The following is a 13,961-nucleotide window of genomic DNA, read 5'->3' as shown; positions in this document are numbered from 1 at the left end:
ATACATCTACTCACACTCATGAGTACTCACTCACGTTCACACTCACGCCTACTCACCCTCCTCAGTGCTCGCTCACGTTCACACTCACGTCCACTCACACTCATGAGCACTCACTCACGTTCATACTCCACATCTAACTCACGCTCATGAGTACTCACTCACGTTCACACTCACGCCTACTCACTCTCATGAGTGCTCACTCACGTTCACAACTCACTTCCACTTACACTCATGAGCACTCACTTCACGTTCATACTCAATCTACTCGCACTCATGAGTACTCACTCACGTTCACACTCACGCCTACTCCACCCTCATGAGTGCTCACTCACGTTCACACTCACGCCCCCTCACCCTTATGAGGGCTCACTCACGTTCACACTCACGTCCATTCACACTCATGAGCACTCACTCACGTTCATACTCACGACTACTCACACTCATGAGTGCTCATTCACGTTCACACTCACGACTACTCACACTCATGAGTGCTCACTCACGTTCACACTCACGTCCACTCACACTCATGAGTACTCACTCATACTCACACTCACGTCCACTCACGCTCATGAGTACTCACTCATACTCACACTCACAACGTTCAAATGAGTGTGAGTGAGTGTGAGTGAGTGCACTCATGAGTGAGTGTGCCGAGCTATGGTGGTCAGCTAGAGCATTGAAATGGATACTGAGATGAGAAGAGCGACCGAGGGTGGCAGAGGGTTAGGTGGAGCGAACATATGAACCGTTGCTCTATGTGGGCAGGACTTCTTAAAAGCATTCAGCAAGCACATATTGGCGATGCTACGTTTGACGAGCTTAGAGTGGACGAGCTAAAGGTAACAGTGCTTTGTTTGCGCACGGGTCATACTGCCACATACATGGTTAGCTGCAAACAAAGCACTGTGCCTGCTCTGTTGTCGCGTGAAGCGACGGATAAATGGGCAAGATTAATGATTGAGGCCAAGACAGCCATCGAAGCAGGCAATAAGTGTGTTATCAGGGCTTCATTTCACTATCACCAAAAGAGTTGTTTTACTTTAATGCACTGCACATTGATGATTTGTGACAGCACGTGCTGTATATATACCCTGTGCTCATTTCGTAATAAACATTGCTGGAAGTGGCGCTCCGTGTGTGAGTGCGTACTCTCCCGTTTGTCCGTTGGTCGTCGACGCACCTTACAGTTCCAACATTGCAATAGTGCCAAAATAGCCGACGCCGTTTTGCACTCTCATTATCATTCACAATGGAATTCCTTGAGAACTAGTGAGACAGGAAATTGCTTCCGTATGCCTCAAGTCAACTTCAACCTAACCATGCACACAAAAGATCATTGATAGTTTCAACCTAGAGGTTTCACACCTACAGGCTAGGGATACCCTTCAAGTTTGCTTGTTGCTGTGGGATCAACCCTTACAAGCCCACTGTAATGCCTATGACCCTCTGTAATGCCTGTGAAGGTTCTGTGTGCACTTTGGTAAATAAAAAAAAAAACGCCAGGCCTGCGCTGAAACCGCAGCACAGTCACAGCGAAAGCTGGAAGAGCGGCGTTTCTAGAGTCCGCTGTAAGCTCTCTTGGGGCTACAATACAAGTACACTAGAAAGGTACCCACTACGCCATAAATCACAATTTTTGTGAAGTTGGGAAGCACCTACTAAGCCATTATTCGCCATTCGGCGGGAAGCGAGGCACCAGCTACACGTCTGTAAGGCATTATGTGCACTTTGTTTACGCGATGACTGATGACGATAAAGAATTATGGCTCAGCCCTTTGTAATGGGTTGGAAGCTTTAAACGGCCCACCAGCTATGTAATTTGCATTGGGTGACGCCCGGTCGCTATTTCCCTCTCCCGGCATGCTGTATAACATACGTCGACGTGGGAGAGAGACGGAGGGGCGGGGGGGGGGGGCGAAGAACTTTACTGAGACCCCGAGGAAATGGATCATGCGCTTATGGGCTTCTTTGGCAACCAATACAAGTGCACTTGCGAGGAACCCACTAGGCTATAAATCATTGTAATTTTTGAGAAGTAGGGCAGCAGGCACTGTGCCATTTTTCGTCATTCTACAGAGAGCCGTGGTACCTGCTAAACGCATGTAAGGCATTATGCGCACTTTGTTGATACTGTGCCTGATGACGATGAAGAATTATGGCAGATCCCTTTGTAATGGGTTGGAAGCATTCAACAACCTACTCGTTGCGCAATTCGCATTGTTTGACGCCTGGTTACAGAATTCGCGTTGTGCGACGCTTGGTGCTTATTTTACTCTTCTACCGCGCGCTATATTGCATATGCTAATGTGGTTCCTTCCCGACATGAAGCCTGTATAGGACCTTTTTGCAAAGCAGTTTCAAGCACCGGCATGGCTCAAAGGTTGAATACTGGGCTCCCACGCAGAGGGCCCGAGTTCGAACCTCGTTTCATCCTGGAATTATTTTCTTATTTCGTTTTTTTTTTCTTATTTCGAGCGATACTGGTTACGGACACCGGCGGTGGCGGCGGCGGACAACTACGGCGCCAAAAACGGCCGGTGAAATGATCTCATAACAGCTTTCGCTGTAATAAATTGCGAACAGCAACAGCTAGCTCAGCATACACAGACTCTGAAAACAGGCATAGCCATAGGGGTCCAGGATGGCCAGGAATGAGGGCCCAACATCTCCAGCAGGCATGAGCCACAGATGATGGTTGCAGCTGATGTTCTTTTAAATGCGAAGCATTTCTTAGCGAACCTCTGGCACTTTGAGCGTTTCTATCTACGTATCTACGTATCTATCTATCTATCTATCTAGCCGCCTACGTCTGGGTGCTCTCATGATCGCCTCCTTAACTTGGTGTAGACCAAAATTTGCATGGGAGGGTAAGAGTATTTGACGAATATGATTGCCGGGTCATGACATGAATAACGTTAAAATCCTGTCGCGTACGTCGTCAAACCCTTTCCACTAGACACGTGTGGCACATACCCGTTTACCACGGGCCGCGGTGTACGGGTATGCGCCACAGGTGATTGACAGTTTACATCTACCCAGGAACGGCAAGAACAGACATTGGTAACTTAATGCTAGAGCGTTAACAAAAACCAACATCGGCAGCGTTGACTCAACGAATGGAAAGAATGAAAATTAGGATCCCAGCAGGAATCGAACCCAAGCATTCTGCGTGGCAATCAGGTATTCTACCACTGAGCCACGCCAGGTCTATAAACTGGTTTGGAAAAACAGCCTACGCAGGCGTAATGTCAGTGCAGTGTGAATTGTGGTTGTGGTGCTGGCTATCTAATTTTACAAGAAGCATAAACACTACATGATACTCCTACGATGTGTACTCCTAAGATACAGGCGTCATATCATATGAACGTCTGTAGTTCCAGTGTTGGCTCCGCTTTATAGCAGTCTAATAAACATTATGATCGTATTTCTATTATTCAGCAAGCTATATTGAAGCATTGCTCGACCCCGGAGATATACATTAACGAAAGTTACATATGATATCCACATCACCGCACCGTAAGGTGCAGTTCGATCACCAGAACGACGCAGTGTCCTCTTCATTTCTTACGACGCTGGGCGATGGCCTCATGCTGACCAAGGATGGTGCCAGATTGATTGACAGCGCTTGTAGACTACGCTACGTAGACACGTACGCCCAGGTAGTCTACGAATACGACAAACCACATCCACTGATGTTCGTCTGCGTAGCACTATCCAGGCCTACCAGCCTCGACGGCCTATACCTCACCAACGCGAAGGGTGGCTACAGGTTCCGACATGTCGCCGGCTCCGTCAACAGACAATTTGTCGACACAATGACCGAGGCATCCACGTATACCAACAGCTCTACTATACCACATACTTCACTACACATTGACCCCTCGACACCACGATCACGACCGGATCCTATAACAGTCATGACCAGCTGCTGGTGCTCACTGATCACGGTGATGATGCCCTTGTTCAAGCGAACTGTCAAGACTTCTTGCACACATGCACACGGGTTCGTGAAACGTGCTTGCGTTCTCAGTACACGTATAAGACACTACTATCAGCGTCCGCTTCTGGTCCCAACCGTAAACTGGTTATAACACATATGGGGATCTTCAACATATATATATAGATAGATAGATAGATAGATAGATAGATAGATAGATAGATAGATAGATAGATAGATAGATAGATAGATAGATAGATAGATAGATAGATAGATAGATAGATAGATAGATAGATAGATAGATAGATAGATAGATAGATAGATAGATAGATAGATAGATAGATAGATAGATTGTCATGACGAAGAACGACACCGGGCTTCGGGCGCGCGGGGAGCTAGGGCGAGGTAGAGGAAGACGAAGACAGAGAATAGGACAGCCGGCCTAGCGAACAGGCGTTGTGTCTATTTCTCTCGTCATCACAATGGCGCAGTCTACGACAACTGAACCTTAAGGCTGAAGCCACCTGTAAGTGCTCGTAGGCCGTCGGCGTTGCGGGTGTCTCCATCGAAGGAACGCCGTCCACGCTTCCTCGCTCATGGACACCAGGACCCTACTTCTGCCGGTAGAACCTATGCCACCATTCGAGGACGGCGTCCAGTCCTCCTCGGTGGCCAAAGGGCAGGTTTACCCCGGCGCCTTCACGACAGCGTACGGCCTCCCGTTGCCCGGGAACGCTGTTCACGCTTCCCATGGCGACAACCTGTCGCTCAGGACTTCCTCGGCACCTGAGCTGCCGAGGGGTGCTGACCAAGTGCCCGCTGGCAAGGATCCCGCCGCAGTGAGCACAGGGACCACTACCTCCTCGGGCGTCACCATTGGCTCAGCGTGCGGATCACCTGAAAGCGCCGCCGAGCTTTCCCGTACTATAGCGCGTCTCCGCGTCACGGTCAACGCCTTGACAGCGTCGAGCTCTGCGCTGTTTCCTGCGATCGTGCCGGAATTGTGCGCCATCAACGCTATGTGGATATAGCCGCCTCGCACGACCTTGAGGCCAGCTCACCCAAGCAGCGCAGCGAGTTCCGGTGTACTCTCACGCAACTCTCTAACCGACTGGGCTGCTTAGCATCCGCACTGTCCGGTTTTTCGCCTGCCGTCCCACCACCGCCGGCTGCCTGCGAACTACAGGAGTTCAACGGCTCTCAGGACGACGCCGACAACTGGGTAGCGACCGTGAACGCTCTCGGAGCTCGCATGGCGTGGACGGAAGAGCAGAAGTGGTGTGTAGCCATAGACCGCCTTCGAAATGGTGCCGCGGCGTGGCATAGGTACGAAGGCGCGCGGCAGCAGTCCTGGGCGGAGTGGTGAGCTTCAAGCTCATTGCTGCTTTTGGCAAGAATCCCTACCACGTCTCTGCCACCACCCAGTCCATCCCGACCGCCACCGCCGACGGAGCTCAGGAGAGATTTCACCTCGATGCTTAGCTGTGCGCTGCAGTGCACCACTTGAGCATTCAGATTCCGCGTCGGTATCTGACGCGCGTTCATCACAGCCAGAGACCACTACCGAACACGGACCTCGGAACGGCGTCACTCCGACCACGCATCAGCCGAGAACCTTCCCCGACTGTGCAGATGTGCGCTGCAATACTCCAGGGAACTGCTTGGCGTTTCCGCCAAGCGGGAGGCACAGAAACAGGCTGCAAGGTGGACGTTCCAACACCACAACCTGACCTGCACGCAGATAGCAGGAACATCCTCTCTGACCAGTTGACGCCACATCTGCAGACTTCACGGCAGTCATTGGCCGAGTGTGGGAGCGTTTCGGCAGACGGAGCCGGCATCGGCCATTCCGGCTGCATGGTGTGCGAGCTTCCTGAAGATGACAAGCACGCCATTCTGACTCCCGGAGTACCGCCTGAACGCCGCATTGAAGACCACGAAGGTATTCTCGTCGCCATAGAACTGACCACTGATCGTTCGGACAGTGACCAACTCGGCCAAAGCATCGAGGTTCCGGCGAACAACTGCAGCGACTGCGGCGTGGGATCCAGTAGTGATTGCGTTAACACGTACAAATGTGGTACGGAGCCACCAAAGATCATCTTTCATTGTGGTGGCCGCAGAAAAGAGAAGGACGATGATAGCAAGGAAGAGAGAGCTGCGTTGCAACACGATAATCACATCCCGCAGTCTCTCCGAGCTTACACGCATTCGGTGTTGCGCAAATATTTTCCGGCTCGTCATGCAAACATGGATAAACACCACGCCGCCAAACTGAGACGGTATAATCGTCTGCTAGGCGTACGACGACCACTGCATCACACCAAGTGTCGCCCACCAGAGACACTTCTGGCCGATCCCCAAACCGAGTTCCAGCGTGGTCGGGGCCGACCACAACGATGCAGCCAGCACCGCCCACCAGAAACAGTGTCAGCAGCTGGGCGCGCTCGCAGTCATGGCCGAATGTCATGACGAAGAACGACACCGGGCTTCGGGCGCGCGGGGAGCTAGGGCGAGGTAGAGGAAGACAGAGAATAGGACAGCCGGCCTAGCGAACAGGCGTTGTGTCTATTTCTCTCGTCATCACAATATATATATATAGTATATATATATATATAGATATATACTATATATATATATATGGTTTCGAAAGAATGTTCCTGGCTATTGGTTTAATTATATGAAAGAAACTAGTCACAGTGAAAACATAACAACATTTATTCTGAGCTTTCGGCCGGGGACCGGCCTTTATCAAAGAATGCATTCGTACATGGCGTACGGGTTTTAAGTACAGATTTTTGTCATACATAGATGTAACCACCCATCGTGATTCGTTGGACTATGCATGGAGGGGCCAGAACAACAACAACAGCAAACAAATCCCAGGGAGAGAGCGACACGCATACAAGATGACACACACAGCATTGTGTCTCGGTGAAGAGTAGAGTACTTGCGGGGGTCAGAACGTACACAAAATAAATAACAACAGCGAACGAACCTACGGTGTGGTTCGGAACGAGAGGGCGGGGGGGGGGGAAGAAAAAATGACACAAGATGCGAACGCACTTACCACGCTAAATGGGGAGACCCATCAACTACGGGACTAAAGGAGAATACGCTCACGGACGCCGGATGTAAACGTGCCGCACGCGTTTCTTGCTACCTTCAAAAAGCGCGTCAAAAGCAGTTAAGTGTTTGCCCATCCATGCGCCTTTTAGAGAAGGGGGGTTCGGTACGGCTTTTTGAAGTCGACCGGTCTCCGCGGGCAATCTTGCAGGTGCTCGCGGCAATGACCATAGCCCTCCCTCAAAAAGAAGGATACGACTCGTCGGTTGAACAAGATTGAGGACAGCTGCTGTTAGGCGCAATGTGTGGGCACATATTTCTTTCAATCAAGAGACATGATAAGCATATACATATACATGTACATATCCGTACATGCACACACACACATATAGATATATACGGATATACATACACATGCACATACGTACTCATATGAACCAACAACCGATGTTCAAGCGTAAAAAAAAGGGGGGGGGGTACCTCATTCGTGCTTGCAGGAAGGGGGGAACGAGCACGCACGTAATACCCGTAATCACAGTACCAAACGTAATGACATATGTATTTATCGAGAAATGGGTCCAGGCTCGAATAGCACAATGCGCGACGTGTGTAATCACATGTGTACATGCATGCACATCAGGGTAAACGGATGCTTCAAATTCTGCATCCCGAGTACAAAAGTTTCTTGGGAATCGGTCACCTAGTTGCCGGCTGAATCAAATTTTTCGGGTTCGTTGCAGGTCAAGCATGATAGTCGGCCTATGCTTTCATTTATGCCACCAGAGACACTGTTAAATTTGTGGATCAGGTATGATTCACGAGCCTCCCGGTCATAATGGGTCTTGAACTCGGATTGGAGTACCACCGCGGAAAATATATGGAAGTAAAAAACTTACGCCCCAGTCACTTACCCGCCGCATGCTTCACATAATGTCGACTCCCACGGTACGTGGGATCTGCCGAATTTTTTTTATTTAATTTTATTTGTCATGCTAACAATGTCTCTGTGATAACAGGAATTATGAACATGTTATTTTGTGTACTGTACTTGCAGAGTGTTAGGCGAGATGTAATATTGGACAGTTTGTGTCCTTCAATAGACAACTGGTGGATAATTGTGTATGCAACTACCTGACTCACTACAAGACAGCAGCCCTAACCTCTGACACCTCAGCACAAGTTTATGCTGCATTCAGTAAACCTTCGACATGGGCTGCCTCTCATGATAAGTGACTGTAGTCACTAATTTCCGGCTGATGTTGCGGAAGTATTGCCTTGTTTCTGTGGTTCAAATTCCAGCACTCAATGCCTTATCATCCACGAAGCAGTAGCCTGATCGACCGCATAAACCAAGCATTGATCAACATGTTATAAAACGGCAAGAGCTGGGATAAAGCATCATTTAGTGTGATGTACACTTTCAACACTGCAAATCACAAAACAACTGGCTATAGCTTTTTCTTTCTCCTTTTAGTTCACCCACCTCATTGGATACTATCTTTTACCATCCATGACAATTCGTCTATAGCGGAGACTTCGCATCATGCAGAGGATGCCCTCCGAGTTGCTCATATTGTTCATGCTTATGTATGTGGGCTTCATGAAAAAGCTCCAAAACATGGCATGATAATTAGCTCAAATACATTACCTATGTTTTTGGTACCGTCGTGTGGCTGTGACACCAATATGTAAATGTGGCTTGTGTCAAAAGCTACTTGCGGACGATGCCAGACTGCTGTTCATCCTGATCGTCTAAGCTAAGTTAACTACAATTTGCACTCCTTACTTCAAGTGGCCAGTGTCCATCAAAGACTGAGTGGTGCATGTTGCCTGTCTGAAGCCCTTCACACGAAGGCATCAAGAGTGGCTCACCAAGAGGGCTTCGTGTGGGAGAGTAGAAATATTAAAGCGTGTTGATCCCAATAGAAAAAAAAAAATTGCTGAGACAGGAGAAGGCGACGGCGTTGTTCCATGATTGGTAGTCTGCGTTTTTAGTACTTGCTTACTTATTCTGAACACTTGAACCTCTCAGAAACATGTAACAATATACTAAACGCTGTATAATCAGAAATTACTATGATTACTTTATGGTGTGCTTTGAATTTTCTCTACCTTCTGCGATGCCTCGAGCGTGAGTTAATACGAATAAAACATTGGCATAAATATACTACTCTCAGATATTTACTGTGACTAAAGTCCCCCTTAACCAGCATTTAGTCTCGGTTTTTGTACCATCTACTTGTGATATTTTTAATTTTATTGATTATCTGTCACCATTCAAGCAGTCCACCTAAGCACTGTGCACAAAGCCAAACTAAGGTTACTGTATTTGCAAGGGACTCATAGTCTATCCAACAACCCGCCTGTGTGGCCATACATATACATACTACCCACACCCACAACACACACCCCACACAACACAACCATATAATATAAAGATATACATATATATATATATATATATATATAATATATAATATTATATATGTATATATATATATATATATATATAATATATATTATATATATATATATATATATATATATATATATAATATATATATATATGTTAGTATCTAGTGTTTTTCTCTTCGGTGTTTATCTATTGGTGCTACTGTGCCTGCAAACAAACGACTTATTGTTTTTTTTTGTCTCCCATGGTGCAACAGAAACTTTTGTTAACATTGTCAGCCGCTAGTTGGTGGCTGATAAATCCTGCTCATCACGAACAAGACTGCTTTTCATGCACTCTTCAGCTGTCATATAGTCTAATCATGGTCCATCAGTGAGCTCTCACTTTATGTTCGACATAATTTCGTATCTGATGCTGTATCGTCACACCGTGTTTAGTGGAACCACTGTGTTCACAGCAGAGTACCACACCTCAGATTGCATGCTGTGTGAAAAGAGCCACCCACATGTTATCCTCTGTGTCTCGTATGTGTCAAAACTAGCTTTTTTTTTCCCCTGGCTCAGATAACAACTACCTCATTTCTCTCGATTTTGCTTATGTTTATCATGGTCACCTGCAAGTTATACAATCGCAGTATTACGTAGAATGATCGCTGCACAAAGTTGGCAAAACTACCGGAAGATGTCACGACCGATCACAGCAATGCCAAGTTGCAAGGCAGTTTATTTTAAAACGAAATACACAGTGACTGAACACATTCACTTTTTGGACCGGTCTCGCTGCATGTAAAAAGCTGACTTTGGTGCTCCAATGACTGTAAAGTGGTTACAAATATCAGGTGTAATCGTTATGCATCGAACGAGTAGCCGTCGGTAGCCTCCCGAAACTGCTCAACATGAACGGAAACGTAAGGCCGTACTGCAACAGCTATAACCGAACGTAAAACTTCACATGCTTTGACACGCGGACGTACATGCTGCGGAGTTACGGGAAAAAGCGAGCTTTGATATTAGCGAAGCTGTGGAACCCTATGCGCTTATACATAGAGGCAACGCCTCCTCTAGAAAGATGCCTGCCGCGTGAGCCGAAAACCTCCTGCCCTACCCCTTCCCTCCTTCACCGTTTCTAATGAGGCAGTACTGGCGATCCTTGCGGTGGCCGTTTGCATCACACATTTGCGCATGCGCACATTACCCCCCTCGACGTCACACTACGCCACCCCATTGAAAACAATAGGGAGAGAACGTGGCGCCATCTTTCGACAGCGACCACAACTCAGGCAGGACGGCTACAATGGATAGCCAGCGACGCCGCAGGCATGTTTCTAGAGGAGGCGTTGTGATAGAGGCAACAAACGTTCGGCCTCGGCGTACGTCTCGCTGCGCACGCGCAAGTATACTCGTCGTTACGCGATGCGTGCGCAGCTGCCGTCTATCTACGCATGCAGCCCGACATAGTTTACTAACGGCTTCGGTATTTTGGAAACAACCCAACGCAAACTGATCCCGTCGTATAGGGAACCCAGCTCCAGTTTCGGCGCGACGAGACAGCGCCGCGCTAGCCGCGCTGGCGGCTCGTGTCGGCTCAAATGAACCTCTGAACCTTCGTGCCTTCGTTGGCTTGCGCGCGCAACCCCGGAAGTCGCAAGTTCCAGCGATTCGCCGCAGAGGTGCGAAAAAATGTGGACCGCGGCGAGTTCCAGCTTCAAACACAGGGAGTTATCTACTAACCTCTGCTGTTAGGAAACATGGCGACGTTGTGTGTGGCCGCCATTCGCGCTATTGACTTTTTACGTAGGGGCGCCCTCGGTCGGGCCCAAACTTCAATTAAAATAATCTTGAAAGAGGTGAAGTTGTTTTGCTTACTCTTACACTCAATAAACAAATTGCGTTTTATACGAAGTGGCCTTGGCTTGCCAGTACCACGTCACCAATCTTTTGTAATAGTTTTTGCTCCAACAGACACGTAGTTGTCAGCGCCTAGCCTATCGCATCATTATCTTCATTTCAAAATATACGACGGCGTGGGCAAGGCGAGTAACGGTAGTAACGGCAGGTAACGGTTCACGGTGAATTCATTCGGATGGGTCTCGCGCCTCTTCGTTTTCGCTGTAAAAATTTCCAGCTCTGCGGCCGAGACACTCGCTTTCGGTCTGGTTGTTTTGACTCGTTGAAATGCTTTCGCGAAACGCATTCAGCAGACTTCGGAGAAAGAGGGACCGTTGAAGCGTTCACCGGATGAACACTCGTTTCAAAACAAAGCCCGAGAATATACGAACCGGTGATCATAAAAACCCACGGTGCAGCTTTTTTTACCAATGACCGTGTGGGTGTCACACGGAGCGACGCACTGCAATATTAAAATTTTCAACGTGTCAAACTCTGTCGTGAGAAACAAGTGCGATCCTTGCGGCGTGGCTTCAAGTGGAGCAGTTGCCTGAGGTTTATCGTTCGGTTCACATTAACCAGGCCGCTGCCATAAAGAAAGGCACTGCATCACCAACGTCTCGCATGTATCTTCGTAACAAGCCCGCATATCAGTGCAAAAAGATACGAGTTATATTTTGCCGCAGTCGCATTTGAGAGCCAGTTTTAGAGGTCTCATTCCTGCGGTTGTCAGTTTAGGTTATTCTTACTACACATTTAGTGCAACGAAAGCTTCACATATTGTGAGTGCACATTACTTTATTGTGATAAAGAACACGCACTTATAATCAGAATTTTGTTGTTTTTTTTTTTCTGCCATAGCCTCCTGTCTGACAAGGAAACAGCTGTGTGCAGGAGCAGAGGCACCTGTTACATGACACGCCTGTAAAGAAGCTAGCCCGAGTGAAACAACATGCATTATAAGGTCGTTTACATATATGTATAACAAACCGCTGTTGTTGTTCACTATGTTATATGTTTATTTTTGCAAGTTTAATATTCACTGATAATGCTTATAAATTCTGGTGGTCATTGTTTTTCCAGTTGCCGGCAACGACGGACTGACTACGCGCGATCCACTCTGCAAGTGCGGCGAAACATGTGAACGTCTGCTACAACAGGTCATCTTGACCTCACGCTTGCAAGCTGTATTTGTGAATGGTTTACCAGGCATCTCATGAGGTGTGCCTACAATCGTCACAATATTAGCTGTCTACTGTGTCATGCAATCTACCGCGATAGCGTTGAAATTGAGCACTAGCTCCGTGCATTAGGTTACGTTACCTGGCACTGCTGAGCTCAACGACGCGTTTTTTATACCCAGCCACGGTGGTCACAATTTCACTGGGGGCAAATGCAAAACACTCGTGGGCTAAGATCTGCGTCTGAAGTTCAGGGAAAGACGGAAGCTTGAAGAGACGAAGAATTGTTAACACAGAGGTGTCGCTGGAGCAAATGTTTCGACAAGCAGTCTTGTCTTCTTCAAGGCTACAACTCCATCAGTTAGAATCAATCTAGAGTTTGCCACTACTGTATGACTCATATCATATCATGCTTTGCATGTGAAATCATCAGAAATCATAAATTAAGGGTAAATATTTAGAAGTCTGTCTGGCTGGGCAAGATTATAAGAATAAAAACACTCTCCAGCCACATTTAATCATTAGTCTTCTTACTAAAAAAAACTAGAGACCAAACGGGGTCTCGAACGTAGGGTCAGTTTTTTTTAAATTATAAATCACATTACAAAACGAACATCACGGCAGTGAGGGGAATTAACAGTCTTTCCAACATCTAATAATACTATGGGTTTAACGTCCCAAAATCACGATACGCCGTAGTGGAGGGCCCGCAATTTCGACCACCTGGGTTCTTTGACGTGCACTTAAACCGAAGTACACGGGCTCTCTTCGCCTCCATCGAAATACAGCTGCCGCGCAACGTAATGCAACATTTAGTTGTGCCTTATGAGACAGTTTACCACTATGCTCAAAACTGTTTTGCCTTAATTAACTGTGTTTAGATCATAGAAGTTTACAAAAAGATACGACAAAAGCTTTACAAGGCTGTGCTCAATTACATTAGCCTTTGCACATATGCTCAATGGCTCCTTCAAATTATTTACTGCTAATAAACAAATTATAGTGTGACGAGCACTTCTTCCAGCACAGCTTCACCACACTTTACGTTGTCGTGATGAGTGAGATTGTGTTCAGTGAGTATGGTAGTGTTTTCCTTTTTACATAGCAAGAGAAACGTGCCACATTTGTTTGAACACACCTACTTCTGCTGTGAGGAAAATTAACATGTCGCAGTTGTAGCACCTACCACTATGAAGTGAAGTCTGTAAACCTGTCACGAAAAAAACCTAGAAATCGAAGAGGTAATTTAAACATACATGAACTTGGACTTATCCACACCAACACACAAGATTTTACGTATTGTCACGGGTCGTGACGTCGACGAATGCAGCAGGTCGGTTGTGTCCAAGATGAAACTTTTTATTCGGCCGAACTGTGGCCGGGAAACGAAAGTCAAACTACAGCAATACGCACTGCACCCTGATAGCGGCGAACAGGCGTCAGCCGGCGATAACTGATCCTGGCAAGGCGCGTCGGCA

The sequence above is a fragment of the Rhipicephalus sanguineus genome, chromosome 9 (assembly GCF_013339695.2).
Source record: "Rhipicephalus sanguineus isolate Rsan-2018 chromosome 9, BIME_Rsan_1.4, whole genome shotgun sequence".
Lineage (NCBI taxonomy): Eukaryota > Metazoa > Arthropoda > Arachnida > Ixodida > Ixodidae > Rhipicephalus > Rhipicephalus sanguineus.
Note: the sequence above shows the minus strand (reverse complement) of the source record.